The sequence below is a fragment of the Mustela nivalis genome (genome assembly GCF_964662115.1).
Source record: "Mustela nivalis genome assembly, chromosome: 8".
Taxonomy (NCBI): domain Eukaryota; kingdom Metazoa; phylum Chordata; class Mammalia; order Carnivora; family Mustelidae; genus Mustela; species Mustela nivalis.
In genome coordinates this window covers 59560727-59573491 of record NC_139027.1, presented here as the reverse complement: position 1 = coordinate 59573491, position 12765 = coordinate 59560727, and positions in this window count along the sequence as shown.

Below are 12765 nucleotides of genomic sequence, written 5' to 3'. Positions count from 1 at the left end.
GAAATCTGTCTCTTGCTTCAGTAGTGTTTGGAGAGAACAGACCCAGGCCTTCTACCAGCCTCCAACCCCCTTCCAAACTTTTTCTCAGTGACAACCTTTGAAGCCATCTTGGCCATCCTCTGCCTCTGGGACCAACCAACTCGCTATTTTGAGTTTAGCTCCTTATTATCTGTCAGATGTAAGCTCCCAGTTTCCTCAGAATTATTCCACTGAGGTAGGTGGAGGCCGCTGTCCACCCCCCCACCCCCACCCCATGCTCAGCAGGCCTTGGCAGGCCTCCTGCACCTGCTTCTCTCTCGGTTTCTACGTTGACCTCGATGATGTGCCTCTGGAGGTCCCCGGGGCCACTTCCTCCACGTGCTAGCGGTGGGGCGGGGAGGAGCACGAGGGTGCTGAGAGTCTCTTGAAGATGTGAAATCGGCGAAGAGGCTGTTTCCTTTCCTGGGACGTGCGGAAGCGGTCCCAAGAGTACGGGAAGACCCTGGATGCCACGGATGTCGCCCTGTTTCTGGAGAGGAGTCAGAGCCCCACCGGTCTGGATCTGCACACCCTGGATTCTGCGCACACAGGCCCCATCTCTGGGACTTGGTGGAGAACCACAATGAGAAGGCGATCAAGCTGTGCCGTGCCCTAACTCACCTCCACAGGCCGGCTGGCCCCCCAGGTTGGGCTGGGGAAGGATCTCGCGGAGAGGCTCACACTCCAACATGACGAGGACCCCAGCAGCCTTTGAGGGGCCCCACTGGCGTCCCTCCCACCCAGCTGGTGCCTGAGCCTGTCCCAGCAGCCACGAGGCAACTTTTATCCACCCTGGAGCCCTCCTCTCCCAAGCCTGGGCCAAGTGGAAACAATAAAGCGTTCTGCAGCAGAAAGAAAGAAGAATTCGTTTCCAGTCTTAACCATTCTTTTGCTTAGCCCTCTGTAGAAATTATTTTGGCCACCTTTTTTCTTTTTTAATTTCCCAAACACTATCTTGTTCTTTTTATTACTCTTCTTTCCATAGCAGCCTGTTCTTTGTGGATGCAGTGACTTAGATGAATTAGCTCTGTTTCATTTTGATAATTCTTAATGAAGCATCTCAGGCCTTAGTTATGCTGTTTTTCATCTTAATTTTTTTTTAGAGATATTATTTATTTGGGGGAGAGAGAGAGAGCAGAGCGGCGCGGCGGTGGGGCAGAAGGAGCACACTCCCTGCTAAGCAGGGAGCCTGACCTTGGGCTCAATCCCAGGACCTGAGTGGACTCTTAACCAACTGAGCCACCCAGGCGCCTCTTTTTCACTTTAATTTTCATGGAAGAGAAAACTAAGTGATCCTTGGCCATTTCTGTGAATGAATGTACTGAACTGACTTGTATAAGCTCCTGGGGAGGGTTTCTTTTCAAGGCTCTTGGCCCCAAAGACTACTTGCCTGAACCGGAAGGCCGAGTGTAGGTCTATATGAGCTGTGTCCTGTATAGGCCCATACCCTTGCAGGGATTGAGCTGGTAGACTGGACCCCAGATGCTGGAGCTGCCTTTTCTCCTTTTTGCTTTGAGTCTATTTCAGAGTGTTCTACTCAGCTTCTCCTCCCAACCTGAACATTGTGTCTGTATAGGAAACATTTCTTGGCATGTGAGCGCTGCACTCATGATCACCCCGTTATGTGTGTGTGTGTGTGTGTGTGCGCGCATGTGTGTTTGGAAGGGTTGGTGCAGCTGCCGTGCAGCCAGGCCCCCAGTAAGTCATCCCTACTGCCTCCTCCAAGCTGGGAGCCTTCGTGGGGCTCCCCTGGGAAGGCCAATCCATATCCCTGCAGTGTTCTCTCATTCATGTTCTGGTCCTTATCCAGTTTGTCCAGTAATACAATTGCATATATTTCCCATCTTTCTGTTGATGGTAGCATCCTTGTTGCCGGTGCTGTCTTGGGTTTCTTCATTTTTATATCCCTTTATTGTTATTTCAAGGTAGGGGGCATTTCATTTTAGTATGGGGCAGAGGCCAGCATTTCCAACTGCCTGTTCTCCTGAACTGAGCCAGGAGGCTCCAGCCCTGTTTCTCGTCTTTCCTGACCTCTGTAACATTGACCTCCTCCCCTCCATACTCTTGCCTCTGTGCTGTGAGACATGGCAACCCTTATCATCTCTGTTAATCTGCTGGTGGCGACAACTGGAAGCAGTCTGGAAGGGCCTGGGCCAGAGCTGTTTTCTTCTGCCTTGGGCTTCATGCAGCCCTTTGTGCAAAGCTCAGTAGCCAGAGAGGTGACCTTGGAAGGGGGCTCTGGGTATCATTCACAGATAGTTGACCTTGCCCAGGATGCACCCCTTTAGCTGCCAGAAATTCCTGGGTGGGTGGGAAGTGATCAAGCCCTCCCAGCCTCATTTGGCCCCACCCAAAATGTCCTTGGACGCTGGAGGAAGGCCCAGCCCTCATCTCCTTCAAATCAGTAGCCCCCTGGGCTCTGCCTCCTCTTGTTCTAGGATTCAAGGCACTAGTGTCAGAATTCCTTTCTCCACTTGTCCCACCTCCTTGCAAAATGTGGCACAAGAATGAGGTGTTAACATCATTGGATAATTTGTTTCCAGTCTGTGGGGTGGACAGAAGGGAATGAAAACAGAACTTGGCTGGCTCAGCACAAAGACAGCCAAGGGGCAGGCATGCAAGGACCTAGCAGGAGACCTAACTGGGCAGCGACCCAGCAGCCAGATGACAGGTGCCAAGGTCCTGCATAATGACAAGGTGCAAGTACCACCTGTTTTGCTCATTGGAAACTTGGGGACTAATGTGCCTGCCCCTGGAGCTGCAGTCAGCCTGAAGGCCAGGCCTAAGGATTCTAGCAGCAGTCTCTGATCTGCTGTTGCCCTCCTGGTTGGTGAGATGGGGGAAACCCAGAGAAGCACAGAGAAAGGTAAAGAAGATAATCGAATGTAGGCAGATGCCAACTGCTTAGACAGCAGTAATGTCACACTGAGTTTTCCTCTGTGGGACATGAGAAAGGAGTGGGGGACATTGACGGATGATGTTGTCCAGCTTAAAGTTGGTGGGAAATGCCTTTATTTATTTGATTGTGAAAGCCTCCAAAAGTGAGTCACCATGGAAGGAATGAAGAAGGAGGGCTGTGATGCACTGTCAAGAAAGCTGAGAACTTTCTCACTCCCTGCGTCCTGCTGGGTTGAATAACAAGACAGAAGATGCAGAACAACCTCATTGTGAGCCTGTTGGTGCACGAGGCTGGGGAGGAGCGTCTCATCGTAGGCAGCCGTCTTGCGGTCCCACCTCCAGAAACTGCAGACATGCTTCCCGAAACAGGTGCTGGTACAGTCCTTGCACCTGAGGACCCGCTTAACAAATAGGGGCTATTAGAGCTGTAAAATCCTAACTGTGGTAAATTTCTGACAATACGGAAGACAAAAATACTCTCTGCCTTATTCAAGGTCTTGGCATTTTTCACTGCTGGTAGACCAGTCCACTAACGTTACTCTTCTGCGGGGGGTTGATGTGTTTGGAGAAATCTCACACTTAGAAAAGTTTACATTCAAAAATAATTAAACATTTAAAATTTTGACTTCAGTTTTGACTTCCAGAGAAGTTATAGTAAAAGGAGTACCCATCTTCCCCCAGCGAACTTCCCCTAACTGTGTTGCAATGGTCACAGTCAGCCCTGGACGAACCAACAACAGGAAATCAACATTCCGTTGTCTACACTATTTTCTGTTCCAGAATCCTGTTCAAGGTCCCACATGGCAAGAAGTTATTTTTCCTTGGACTCCTCCAACCCGTTGCAGCTTCTTCACATTTCCTTGCCTTTTATGACTTTAATACTTTTGAATAGTTGAATGTTCCTCAATTTGGGTTTGTTTGATATTTTCTCCCAATGAGAATGAGGTTGTGTCTTTTGGGCAAGAAGACAACAGAAGTGATGTTTTGTCCTCAGTGCATCATGTTGGGGGTTTCTGGTGCCATAATGTCCTAATCCTGGTTATTTTCTACATGTTCACCAGGTTTCTCCTCTGGAAGTTACTGTCTTTATCTTTGTAGTTAAAAAATATCTCGGGAAACATTTGTACATTTAAAAGTTTGTACATTTAAAATGTACAAATAAATAAATGAGTTCACGCTTGTGAAGTGCTTAGAGCCTGGCACGGAGTAAGTGCTCAGTGAGTGGTGGCTGTTGCTTTTTTTCATCACCACTGTTGCTCCCTCTGTCCCTGTTGTTTCTCTGTTTTTCCTCCTCTGGTGTTGACTACTTTTACTGTTCCTTCATTATTGTCTTCATCCCATGCTGATCCACCTCTCATTGGTCACTTCCTACAGTGCTGTTGGCACTCTCATTCAGAATATCTGAAGCTTTGGGGTGCCGGTGGGGCTCAGTTGGTTAAGTGTCTGACTCTCGGTTTGGGCTCAGGAGCCGTGAGATTGAGCCTGGCTTCGGGCTCTGTGTTCAATGTGAAATCTGATTCTCCTTTCCCTCTCATACTCGCTCTCTCTAACACAAACAAATAAATCTTAAAAAAAAAAATCCAAAATTTTTTAAAGATTTATTTATTTATTTGACAGAGAGAGAGAGAGAGAGAGATCACAAGTAGGCAGAGAGGCAGGCAGAGAGAGAGAGGGGAAAGGTTCCCTGCTGAGCAGAGAGCCCAATGTGGGGCTCGATCCCAGGACCCTGAGATCATGACCTGAGCTGAAGGCAGGTGTTTAACCCACTGAGTCACCCAGGCGCCCCCAAAATCCAAATTTTTAAGAAAGAGAGCTGAATGCTCCTCAGCACGTGGGGATCAGGGTGGGGCAAGGCCCCTGGGCTGAGAGGAGGAAAGGCTCATCTGTCTTTGAAGAATGTGTTTATATTTTTTTTAAGATTTATTTATTTGAGATACAGAGTGTGAGCAGGCGGGGCAGAAGGAGAGGGAGAGAGAATTTCAAGCAGACTCTGCGCTGAGCACAGAGCCAACCACAGGGCTCAATCTCACGACCCTGAAATTACGACCTGAGCCAAAACCCCGAGGAAGACGCTTTATCAACTGTGCCCCTCAGACGCCCCCAAAATGTGTTTATTTCAGAAGTAACCATAGTTGCAGGGGAGGCTGTCCCATATCCCTTGTGGTGGGAGTCTGGACCAGAACCTAAGGATCATAGTCACTCTCCTTGTGGATTTGGAATGGGCCAGAAGTGGACCTCCTCCTGTAGGGAGTGTGGAGTTTTCTCTGGTGAGGGGGTGGGTTGCAGCACTGGGCAACCTTGAGGGGTCACACTAGAGGAGGAGAGTCAGATCAGGGGTGGAGAGAGCATGTGGGAGAGATGTGGGAGAGCTCTGCCCTTTCTTCCCACACTGGGCAAGGCTGCCCAAGTTCAAGGAACCTTGTTCCTTCTACATGGGCATGGTCAGGAGATGCCAGGGTGCCCAAGGACAGCCTGTTACCAATTGCTTTTCAGGAGGTCCCTTGTCCTACTCTAGCACACAGTGCTTTATTTACAGAACGGCTGTTCTTGGCAGCTTTCTTGGCCTTCGAGACTCTTCCTCTACTTTAGAGCATTTAGGCTCTATTTTTACTCAGAGAGGAGAAGTTTCTCATGTTTGAAAACAGCTGCCATGTAGAGGACTGTTGTAGCTACTATTTTTGCCTGCCCAGAATACTTTCCTCTGTCCTAGCTCCAGGACTGGAGGGCTGGCCACGTGACTGAGCAGGGCCTGTTGGAGTCCCCTGGGGCTAGGAGAGGGGAGCTGCTTTTTCCTGGGGTTGCTAAATGGGGCTGACAAAGTTACCCTGCCAGCTCCCTGACTATCTGCACCAAGTTTCACATTGGCCAAAGAATAAGGGAACATGTGTGGAAGCAGAAAGGGGGAAGTAGAGACAGCAAAGGTGACCCCTGGGGGCGTGGAGCCCTGGATCCAGCGCCACCCCTGCCTCACTGGCCATGTGAGCCAAGACATCCCCTCTTTTGCTCAGGTTTGCTGGAGTTGGTTCTCTTGGTCCTGGCTGATACCAGGACGGCCTCGCTCCTTCCCTGAGTTTTAGGTTGAGGCCAGCCACGAGTGCCTCCAGATTCTTCCCCTGAGACACGGGTAGGCAGCTGGGGATGAGAGTTGATAGACTTGTCTTAGGACCAAGAATTTGGGCAGAAAAACTCGGGAAGCAGGGTAGTCCTTTTTTTCTCCCAGAGTGTATTCAGTATAGGTCTGGAGATCCTTGGACAAGCGTATAGCTTCCCTTTCAGGTTCAGGTTAATAGGTTCTGTTTGTGTTCGCTCTGGTGACACATGAAGGGCCAACAACAACAAAGGGAGACGGTGTGCCTGTGTGTGTTTTTGCACATGTAAAATCCTGTTTCTTGGGAGGAGATGCTGGTGGTGGGGGAAAAGATTGGGGGAGGTGGGGGAGGTGCTTAGCTGACCGTGCAACCTGAGTGTGGGGTGTGGGTCCTTTATGTGTGGGGTCCTACGGTTGAGGGAAGGAGAGCCTGTGTCCAGACCCTGGCACCCCCATAGCGGGGGTAGTGAATAACCTGGCCCAGCTGTGAGAGGGAAGGCGGGTGGATGCTCATTAGAAAGTTCTGTGCTCAAAGCTGCCCAGGATTCTCCTGGGCCTGAGCAAGCTGGGGCCCAGCAGCACAGCTGCAAAGGTCGGAACAACCAAAGGACAATTCCCTGCTTTCATAATCATGGGGTCCTTCTTTAAAAAACGCTCTTGGTGTTGGCAGATGTGGGGAAGTGGGACCTGCGTCCCTCACTGGGGAAAGTGTTGGGGGTCTGTCTGTGTGTCAGGCACTCAGCGGTAGAGGGGGCTGTTCTGTGAGTCTGACCACTGCACTCCCAGTCCCGGTTTCTTTCTCCAGTTTGCCAGTGAGAAAAGTGAGGCCTGAGAATTTATGTCAGCCCAAGTGCACACAACTGGCAAGTGAGGAGCCAGCATTTATGCCTGGGATCTCTGACTCCAAAGCCCAAGGGCTTTCTTCCACTGTGGGACTGTCTCCCTGGGCCTTCTAGAAGGTGACTAGGGAGGCTATCATGATCCACCAAAGTGCCACTGGTGCTGTGACATTTCTGCCAGTCCCCAGCATGAACTTGTACTTACTCTTCGGCCTTTGACCCTTCTATCCAGGGATTTTTTGCCTCCATCAGCTGCTTCACCCAGGCTTTGTCATCCCAGAGTCTGACCCACACCCCTCCCTGGTGACTCACTAGGCAAAAGCCTAGAGTTCTACTCACAGACTTACCTGTTTGTCCAAGGTTTGTGGCCACTGAGAAGAAGTGTTATTAGGTGAGATAACAGACTCATAGAGCGTGTTGGCCTTTTAATTTTGGATAGGCAGTGAAAGGTAAAGCAGGCTAGTGATTGGCTAGGGCGTGGAGGTGCTGGGGGAGGGCAATGGGGCATGACTAGTAAGGAGCGTGGGTTTTCTTTTGGGGATGATGAAAATAATCTAAAATTCATTGTGATAATTATTGCATAACTCTGTGGGTATACTAAAAACCATTGACTTTGTACACTTTGAATAGGGGTATTGTATGGTGTGTGTTATATCTCAAGAAACTTGTTAAAAAATAAAATTGCACTGAATCTAAGGGGGAAAAAAAGGTATGTCAGGGATTCAGTTTCAATTCTTGCCCCAAAACTCACAGACCATATCAATCAATTCTGAGCTCTCCCAGTACCAGTAAAAGACAAGACCTTCACATTAGGCTACACTAGATATACTGCCCACTCCAAAAGGAGTGTCCTTTGATGCTTCCCCCCACACCTGGAGGCCTTCCTTGAATTGTCCATATACTTCCCAGTGCTGGTGATAAAATAAAGGTCTAAGGCCTCTCCTGATGCTGAAATTCCATAATTCTGATCCCATGACACCATGAGATCCCTGCCTGTCTGTGAGCCTGAAATGGCATCTCCCAAGCACTTCTATGTACATTCTTACTAAGTTTTTGCTGTCCTGATGTAAAACATTGACATAACATAAAAGATATATAACTCATAATAAGCCATGAGGAAGATATTGGTGGCAAACTGGATAGGGAGTGTAGTCAAGTTGAAGAATAAGATGAGTCACCGAACAAGAAAACTTGAAAGTCCCTGAAATTATATAGCTCCTACATGAAATGAACTTGACAGTTTTCCGCAAGTTTGGGAAAAATCCAACAATATTCATGGTATTACAAATAATGAATTGTGAAGCTGAGCTGGAGAAGTGGAAAGAGGTTTTTCTCAACTGACAGGGAAAAGCAACTTTTGTTCAAACATGGTAGAGGAAAGACTAAATTATCCTCCCGCTTTTTCTATGAAAAATTATTTCACAAATTTATTGGTAGATGAAGAAGCAACCAGAGAATGTGTGGATCAAAAAGTGTAGAGATAAAGTGTTCAAGAGATAAACCAAACAATTGATGAAAATATATAATTTTTCTGGGTTTCATGATCCTTGTATTTCTAAAGTTTATATAGTTTTTAATTTGTTGTGATTTTCTTCCTTAAGAAAAAAATGATGTGTATTTGGAGCTTTGTATACTTTCTCTTAGAGGGCCATAAAATTGCATAAGCTTCAGGATCCACTGAGCCTTGATCTACTCCACTTCCCATCAAATAGGAAAAAAACCCCTTGCTGCAGAGATCAGAATTTCTTCTTCCTACTTTTCCACCTCTGAGTCCAGCTCTATCTTACATATCCTTAGTAGGGCTCAATAATTTTTTTCTAAGTTTCATTCAACTAAAAGCATTTTGGTTTGGAGGAGAGAAGGCAAAGGGACACACGATCAAAGATGTCTGAAGGGTGGTTGGATGGAGGGGAAAATAGGGGAAATGTATAAATTGAGAAGATCTCAGAATTAGAAGCTCAGGTGGAAGTTATATTCAGAGACACTTCAATTAATTGAAACACTAATAGTTGACCATATATGGAGGACCCTGCGTGAATAGGTAGGTGGATTTCATCCAAATCTCCTCTTTCAACACCTGGGTGGTGATGGCAACTGTTCAGGGCCAACTAGAGGATCTGGTCCCTGGAGATTGGACTTGCCAGTGGGGAGGGTGGAGACTGGGGGGTGGGGGGAGACCCTAGCGTAAGTCTGGTCCAGCATGCAGACTGCTGGCCCTTGAATAGTGTCAGGGAGACCTTGTAAGGAGTAGCAGAGGGGAATCTGGTGTGGTAAATGTGGAGAAGGCTACTGGTCTGACTTGTCACTATGACAGGTATGAGGCTCCAGGTAAAACAGAAGGCTGGCCTGGAGGAAAGGATTGTGCTCAAAGGAGTGAAATCAAATGTCAGACTCTGGGGCAACCAGATTGGGAATCCTGTGGTTCAAGAGCAGCTTATAAGCCTGACATGTGGTCTTGTGGAGAGTACAAGTTCTGCGGACGCTTAGGAGGCTTTCCAGCTATTGGCCTCCTGCCAGCTATATGACTGGATAACTACGGCCAAATAGCGCATAAAATCTCATTTACATAGTTCAGCATTCTGAAATTTCATTTATTTACTGGTTGCTGTATGTGACAGTTCTTTCTTAACATAAGGACAGCTACTTGGGGCCATCAGGAATAGTAGGTTTAAGGAACACCTGGGTGACTCAGTCAGTTAAGCATCTGCCGTCAGCTCAGGCCAGGATCCAAGGGTCCTAGGATGGAGTCCTTTGTTTGGCCTCCATGTTCATCAGGGAGACTGCTTTTCCCTCTCCCACTCCCCCTGCTTGTGTTCTCTCTGTATAAACATATAAATAAAATCTTAAAAAAAAAAAAAAAGGCATTAGGTTTACGGGGAAGGTGTGTCCTTAATCTGATCTTTGTCATTATGCTGACTCTCATGCTTCTTATGCTGGCTGGGAAATACTAACAGGAAGCTCTTGAGAAAGTCTTGGGTCCCAGGCATTTTCTGACTCAGTCCCAATGCAGATTGCGGATCACAGGCTGAGAAAACCTCTCCTATGGCAGGACTATATTCCTAAACATCTCAAAAGGTAATTGACTGTTTAAACAAAAATAATAACAATGTATTGTGGGGTTTACTAACATATGTCAAAGTAAAATGCATGAAAACAATAGTATAAAGACTGGGAGGAGAGAAATGGAAGCATACTACCGTAGGGTTCTTATATGATACATGAAATGGTATAGTATCACTTGAAGGTAGATTGTGATAACTAAAGACATGCAATAAGCCCTAAAGCAACCATCAAAATAAAGAAACAGAATTATAGCTAATCAGCTAGTAAAGGAGTTACAGTAGAATCATAAATATGCTCAATTAATCTACAAGTAGGCAGAAAAAGGAAACAAATATAGGACTAATAGGACAAAAAGGAAACTAATATAGGACTAATAAAGGAAACTAATATAGGACATATAGGACTAATAAAAAACAAATAGCAAGATGATAAACTGAAAACCTAATTATGTTGGGATACCTGGGTAGCTTAGTTGGTTAAGCATCTGACTCTTGATTTCAGCTGAGGTAATGATTTTAGGGTGGCGAGATCCAGCCCTGGGCTGAGCTCCCCACTGTGCTTGGAGCCTGGTTACGATCTTCTCTCCCCCTCTCCTGCTCCTCCCATGCATGCTCTCTCTCTATTAAGCATGCTCACATGCATGCTTTCTCTCCCCCTCTCCTGCTCCTCCACATGCATGCTCTCTATTAAAAAAAAAAAAAAAGATAAAAAATGTCAGATTAGTTATCAAAACAAGACCAAATGATATGCTGCCTACATGAAACACACTTAAATATAAGGTTACTTAGCAGGGGTGCCTGGGTGGCTCAGTTGGGTAAGCATTTGTCATTAGCCCTAGTCATGGGCAGGGAGGGACTCAGGGTCCTTGGATAGAGCCCCTGCTCAGCAGGGAGCCTGCTTCTCCCTTTCCCCCTGCCATTCCCTCTCCTTGTGCTCTCCCTCTCTCTCTCTCAAATAAGTAAATAAAATCTTTACTCTCTCAAATAAGTAAATAAAATCAAATAAGTAAATAAAATCTCAAATAAGTAAATAAAATGAAATTTCACACACAAACACACACAGCTTTTAATACATAAATAAATAGATAATGTTACTTAGGGTAAAAGTAAAAGGATGGAAAAAGATATACATGCAAATTTTATTGAGAAGAAAGCTGAGGTGGCTATCTTAAGATCAGACAGAGTTGATTTCATAGGGATAAAGTTATTTTAAAATGACAATGGTGCCAATTCATCAAGAAGATACAAAAATCATAAATGTTTATGTGCCTAACAGATCTTCAAAATACATAAAGCAAACACTAAAGCAGGGAGGAATAAACAAAGTGTGGTTGAAGATCTCGTTACCCTTCTATCCAGGAAGATAGAAAATCCTTAAGGATTTAGATAGAGATTTGAACAATATTAATGAACTTGACTTAACATGTTCCACCCAATAAGAGCAAAACACACCTTTTCTTTTTTTTTTTTTTAAATTCAAGTATAATTAACATAGTGCTGTGTTAGTTTTAGGTGTACAATATAATGATTCAATACTTCTGTACATTACTCAGTGCTTATCACAAGTGTATTTTTAATTCTTTCACCTATTTGACCCATCCCCCCACCTACCTCTCTTCTGGCAACCACTAGCTTGTTCTCTATATTTAAGAGTCTGGGTTTTTTGTTTGTTTGTTTGTTTGTCATTTTTTATCATTGTTTGTTTTTGTTTTTAAATTCCACAGATGAGTGATATCATATGGTGTTTATCTTTCTCTGAATGACTTATTTCATGGCATTATACTCTAGATCTATCCCTATTATTACAATTGCGTATTATTTTTCATTCTTTCTTTTTTAAAGCTGAGTAATACTCCATTACCACTTTTTTATCCATTCATCTATAGATGGACACTTGAGCTGCTTCCATATCTTGACTGTTATAAATAATGCTTCAAAAAACATAAAAGTGCATATATCTTTTTGAATTAGTGGAATTACTTGATCATATGGTAATTCTATTTTTTTCCCACTTCTTTTTCTTTTTGAATTAACATATATTATTTTCCCCAGGGGTACAGGTCTGTGAATCATCAGGCTTACACATTTCAGAGCACTCACCATAGCGTATACCCTCCCCAATGTCCATAATCCAGCCACCCTATTCCTGCCTCCAGCCCCCAGCAATCCTCAATTTGTTTCATGAGATTAAGAGTCTTTTATAGTTGTCTCCCTCACAATCCCATCTTGTTTCATTTTTTCCCTCCCTACCCCCACAACCCTCAGCCCTGCCTCGCAAATTCCTCATATCAGAGAGATCATATGATAATTGTCTTTCTCTGACTGACTTATTTCACTTAGAAAGTACCCTCTAGTTCTATCCACGTTGTTGCAAAGGGCAAGATTTGGGGGGGGGGGTGATGGCTTCATAGTATTTCCATTGTGTATGTATACCACATATTCTTTATGCATTCATCTGTTGATGGACATCTAGGCTCTTTCCATAGTTTGGCTAATGTAGACATTGCTGCTATAAACATTCGGGTGCCCCTTAGAATCACTACATTTGTATCTTTAGGGTAAATACCCACTAGTGTGATTACTGGGTCATAGGGTAGCTCTATTTTTCAACTTTCTGAAAAACCTCCATACTTTTCCAGAGTGGCTGCATCATCTTTCTTTCCCATCAACAGTGTAGGAGGTTTCCCCTTTCTTCGCATCCTTGCCAACATCTGTCATTTCTGACTTAATTTTAGCCATTCTGACTGGTGTGAGGTGGTATCTCATTGTTATACTGACTTCTATTAACTGAGCTCAAACTCTATATTAGGCAGTGGACTGGGGCTGTTGGTCTGTAATTCTCCTTTTTGATGGGGACTTT